This window comes from Theropithecus gelada, chromosome 12, assembly GCF_003255815.1.
Source record: "Theropithecus gelada isolate Dixy chromosome 12, Tgel_1.0, whole genome shotgun sequence".
Lineage (NCBI taxonomy): Eukaryota > Metazoa > Chordata > Mammalia > Primates > Cercopithecidae > Theropithecus > Theropithecus gelada.
In genome coordinates, this window is record NC_037680.1 from 69,202,854 (window position 1) to 69,208,701 (window position 5,848).

General features: G+C 40.7%; 1 pseudogene across 1 annotated transcript; it reads right to left on the reverse strand.

Annotated features, from left to right (window-relative positions):
* Positions 1 to 1,340: 1,340 nt before the first annotated feature.
* On the reverse strand, positions 1,341 to 3,092 carry LOC112636240 (annotated as a pseudogene). The gene has a single exon (XR_003122149.1). The product of XR_003122149.1 is annotated as a transmembrane protein 9B pseudogene (transcript).
* Between the last annotated feature and the right edge of the window lie 2,756 nt (positions 3,093 to 5,848).

Here is a 5,848-nt window from a genome sequence, read left to right on the forward strand (position 1 = left end):
AACATCGAGCAGGAAGGAAAAATGTACTGAATAAAAGTATGCATATAAAAGTCCTAATTATAGGTGAAAGGACTAATAAATACAGGTGCATTAAAACCATGGAATTCTGTTTATCAAAAGACATGCCTGTGGTTAAGTAAGTTGACTAAATCACTTTAGGCAAGAGAGAAGAGGAGAAATGCTTGGGGCAGAGGGACCTAAAATGTAGATGTTCTGGTTTGGGCACTTTCTTGATGGATTTAAAGAAATATCAAAAGGCTGGCTGAGGCAGATTTAAGGAGAGTACTACGAGTAATAAAAAATGAGATCAGAAATTAACAGAGAGCTAGACCAAAAAGAAAGCCAATTTTTTTGTTTTTTGTAAGGATTTTGCCTTTCATTCTGAAATATGAAAACTGAGACTTCACCATTGATTTTAGCACCCTGTAGGCCATTGAAACATAACAGATGTTACAGCACAATGTTGGTGGTGGTGTGTAGGTGGGTGGGTGAGGAGAAGGAGTAGTAAGAATATTACAAAAACCTGACTGGAGATTTAGAAAGGAATAAAGTAAACTGAAGACAGTGAGTACTGATGACTCTTCTAAGAGCTTTTGATATAAAAGAAGTGGAGAATTAGGGTCCTGGCTCAGATGTAATTGCTTTTTCCTTTTACTGAGAGAAATTGATATGAGTTAAGAAGGAATTACTAAGGCAGATAGCAAGGGTAAGGGAGTCCTCCGTAAGGCTTTTCTTTTTAATGAAAAGCAGCCCCAAATCATTTTCTAACAAAGAGCACCCTGCAAACTGGGAGCTTGCATGAGCAAATGCCAGCAGGAACTCAGGACTAGACATTTTCAAGATGGCGGCTCCATCTTCCCTTCTCTGCCAGCCTTGTGTGCTGTAAGCAGCAGACAAAATGGGCCCTATCAACTGGAAAGTCCATTTGCATAAGATTAGGTTGGGGCCACGAGTCTTCCCTGTCCACTATGTAAATGTCACACATTATCGAACCAATCTATGAGCCCTATGCAAATCAGACACCGCCTTCTCAAACTGGACTATAAAATTTGGGGCATTTGCGGCCAGATGGCCCTTTCAAATCAGACTGCTTGCTCTATAGAGGAAGCTGTTTCTCTTTCTCTTGTTTTCTACCTATTAAACCTCTGCACCTAAACTCCTCATGTATGTGCTTGTCTTAAATTTTCCTGGGGTGTGACAATGAACCCAGGGTGTATACCCCAGACAACACAGTCACTTCAAAATAACAGATTAATCTGCATGTTTATGTTTTTCTTTGTCAACATGCAGCTGCAAGGGTAAGTACACTGAGAAAGGAGCAGACTTAATAAGGATTGTTCTTTCTTTTTTTTTTTTTTTGATGTTTCAAAAATTATTTGTATTGTTACATTCCAAAGAGGACACAGGAAGAAAAAAGCCAGTTGTCCAATAATGGTTATACCTTTCAGAAGAGGCAGCCACAACCCCAGCCCTAGTTCAAAGCTGCAAACATTGGAGTTCAAAGAGTTGCCTCTCAGCACGACCGGAAATGCTGACAAATGTGTATATATTATCAATCCAGGAAGGCTCGGGTTTAAAATAAAATTTCTTTATTGCAAGTGTCCAAGTCCTTGGGATCTGTCCTTAAAGGTACTAGAAGATGATGAGTAAGAGCACACACTAGACCAAGACTATGTCTAATCTTTAGAGTAAACTAGCAAATGGCCAGTTTGTTCTATGATGCATTGCATCAGACATCACAGTACATGAAGAAAATCTGCTTTTTGTGAAAAGCCACCAGGCATTTCAGATCCAGTTTACTATGAAGTGCAGACACAGCAGATACCCAGATAAGACAGTCAGTGCAAAAGCCAAATGGGTAAGTCAACTCTTTGATGAGGCTGGCTACACTGCAAAATATAAATGAAACTCAAAAATAGAAGGTAAGGTCTATTTACAAAAGTTTGTTTAGTAAAGTGACTTGAAAAAAGTTTTAACCACTTCCCAGGGATCCCTCCCCTCTGCCACCAAAAAAACAAACAAACAAAAACAACAACAAAAACCCTGAAAATTATCTTGAAAATCAAGTTAAAACTATGTGGTGAAAAAGAGAATGCTTGTTCCAGGTAAAGGACTTCAAGATAATTTACAGGCAGATTTATTTTTATTAGTAAAAGTAACAAATGGGAAAAGATGTACTGGCTGACTTTGAGCTGTGTGCTTTTAAAAATGTCTCTATTATTACATTAACAAGAAAAAGAAAATCAAGCATGTTTTTGCTTCCAGTTTTGAATCTTTCAGCAACAGTTGGTGAAATCAACAGGGTATTAAAACGAAACCCAGCAAAACCCAGTCAATTATTTCCAGTTGTCTGCCTGTTTCTTTCTAGTCACCTTGAATTCAACCCCAATTAGCTGAGGACAACATGTCGGTCAAAGATAGACTTCCGCTGCTCTTGGACTTGAAGCTTCCAGCGCTGCTGGGCGTATTCTACCTTGCTCAAAACGTTGGCTCGACTGCGGGAGCGGGCTAGCACATGGTGTTCATTTGCAAAAGGCTGGTGATCCCCAATATCATCATCACTCTGTATCAACTGTGAGTGTCCAAAGAGGCGCCTCTTCGGTGTGGGCTCAACCAGAGTAAGATATACCATGTACAGAAGTAGAAGGCCCAAAATGGAGAGAGAAATTATAATGGTAATCTTGATTGTGACAGAGCTTCTCTCTTTGTATTTGCATTCACAGAGTAGACAGTATGCTTCTACATCAGGCCCCTGCACAGGCATAGGCTCCACAACATGAAGGCAATCACACTCTTTCTGAGATATGTTCTTATTATAAATATGTCCAGGATTTTCTTTATAGGGAGGGCAGATACATTTACATCTGACATCCTCGAAATTCTTGGCGGTGTCTGACAGCTGCGCCAGCAGCAGCACGGACAGCGCCAGGCACTACAGGCTGAGCAAAGAGCCAAGTCGAGGAAGGCCTCCCCACAGGGTCGCCATCGCTGGGGGCCCGGCGGTCCCACTGCCCGGAGCCCCAGCAACCAGCTCCCGGCTCGGGCTCAGGCTCAGGCTCAGGCTCCGGACCCGGCTGGGGATCCTCCGCCCGCGCTTCCGTAGGATTGTTTTTTAGCTAAATATTTAAAACGAAGGTGCAAGTATTTTAGGGTATACATAAATGAAGTGAGGACATAAGGCTTTAAGAGACACTGAAAAAGTGAAACAGTTCAATGAATTATGGGTCCTTGTGGGGTCATAGTTTTCTTGGTGTGGAGTTAATGCATGTTATCGTTGCAGAACTTTCTCCTTAGTTCAGCTAAAACCAGGTTCTTGTCACGCAACCAGGAAAGATTAAACTCACAGACACATAGAAAGGTGAGTAGCAGAATTTACTGGGCAAAAAGGAAAAACGAAAAAAAAAAGAATGCTCAGCAAAGTGAGATGGAGTCCTGCTAGCCAGCCGTCCACCTCGCAGATTGATTCCCAGGTCACTACAGGAGCTGAAGAGAGCAGGCTCCTCCCCTGCATAAGGCGGGAATTCCCCCATGGCTCCACACTTTTCGCCCGTGCACACGTTGGCCTCCAGTGCACTGTGGACATGCCCAGAAAAGCCCTGGACAGGTTCCCTCATCTGACCAAAAGTACCCGGTGTAAACACTTGTGGGGCAGGTGGGAGACTCTCTGGGGACCCCTTTTTATCTGCCTAGCCATTTGACTGTCTCATTATCAGCTGAAAAGATAAAAAGGGACAGTTGGAGATACTTGAAATTGAGATTTTACTGGTGGCACAGTTATTGGTAATGAAAAAATATCTTTTATGACGACAGGAAATACACATATATGTGTGAAGACAAGATCATTGCAAGAGAGGCATTATTATCCTGCATCCTTGAATATTAAAATCATAATGAGGTCATCTATGAGGATACTGAAGTCACTGAAACTGATGACACAGTGCTGAGTTCGTAACAGTGAGTCAGGGGCAAAAATCTTCGAGGAAAAGAAGGGAGTGGCCTGAGACTGCAAATATTGTTGCAAATATGTGGAATAAGGAGAATGAATTATAATGTTGGTTGTTTACCAATAATAGGATATTACTATTTTGGAAAAGCCTTGAGAAAATAGAAAATAAGATATAAATTTTGACAAGAAAGTTTTTGATTAGGCAGTAAGACACCAATATTTAATTATTAGTCAGTGGACATTCATATAACTATAAAGTATGACAAGCATTTAGTAAACTTTGCTTTTCCCTATCAGGGGCATACAACAAATTGCCATTTATGAAGATGACAACTAGATTCATAACTAGATAGCAAAGAGCTATTTCATTATATAAATAAGAATGGAAAGAACCAAAGTAGAGCTGAGGCCATAAAAGGGAAGCAGGAAAGCACTAGAAAAAAAATCTTAATTATACATATTTTTCCATGTGGTTGTTTGGTTAAAGCTGTTATTCGTTAGTGTCTCAATATGGGGAAATAAATTAGTGATTTCTAAAGGACTTCAGCCTTGTATTAAGTGATAACTTTACTAAATACTCATCTTTATTATTTTTAACCTAATAAATGCACCTGTTGTATAACAGCTTCTCCTTATTATTGCGTATACACTCTTGCTTTTATCATATTCAACAGTATCCAATTCTCTTTCAGAAGTACAACTTGACGGGTAAAATTAAAAAGCTGGGAATGGCTGCTATTTACTATGTCTATCATATGCAAATTAAACCATAAGGAGTAGTAAAACAAATGGCAGTTTTACGTTGAATAAATCTTGAAGCTAAAGAAAGCTGGGAATAAGAACCATGGAATTTGCTTAGGTGGTTAAAGTGATTAAGGTTAACGCCCTCTGTATGCATTACAAACTCTGTCTAGTGATCTGTGTTTGAGTACAGAGTAATCTAATGAATCAATCAGATCCTACATTTCAGCTCAGCTGGTGGAGGGAGAACAATAAAACTTGTGGGACAAAATTGTTCTATTGATCTCGACTTAATCTAATCTCCCCTGCAGTATCTCCTGATCACTGGGTGTCTACCCCTGCAGGACTGTTGCCCTAAAGTAATGACAGCTGGGGTTGTTATTAGGTCAACAATGCTTGCTAGCTCTCTCATTAAGTCCTGTCATCCATTATCAGAATACAACCATCAAAAACATGACAGCAAGCACTTCTCATGAGTTTGAACCATTCTATAGGAAAAACATAGCTGAATATGCACACACACACACACACACACAACAAACACACATACGCACATTTCCTAGTCTAGGTTTATTGATAGGAAAAGAGATTTGGTGCCAAGCCATGTAAGAAAAAATATCTAATTCCCTGTTTCCCATCGATCAAATTAGAATTGCAGGAGTCAGAAGTTGAAAACGTAGGTGCCTTCTTACTTTCTGTTTTTTAAAAATCACTTTATTCAAGACATTGATTATCATTTTTAAAAGGAAATAGGAGCTCATTTCAGTGACAGTATGACCTTCAATAATGCCAGACTCCTGCTGCCTCTAAAATGGCTTTTATGTTTCAAGGGGATTTTTTTTTTCTTTCTTCAACTAAGATTTAAAACTACAGTTGTGGCCGGGCGCGGTGGCTCAAGCCTGTAATCCCAGCACTTTGGGAGGCCGAGGCGGGTGGATCACAAGGTCAGGAGATCGAGACTATCCTGGCTAACATGGTGAAACCCCGTCTCTACTAAAAATACAAAAAAACTAGCCGGGCGTAGTAGCGGGCGCCTGTAGTCCCAGCTACTCGGAGGCTGAGGCGGGAGAATGGCGTGAACCCGGGGGGCGGAGCTTGCAGTGAGCCGAGATCGCACCACTGCACTCCAGCCTGGGAGACACAGTGAGACTCCGTCTCAAA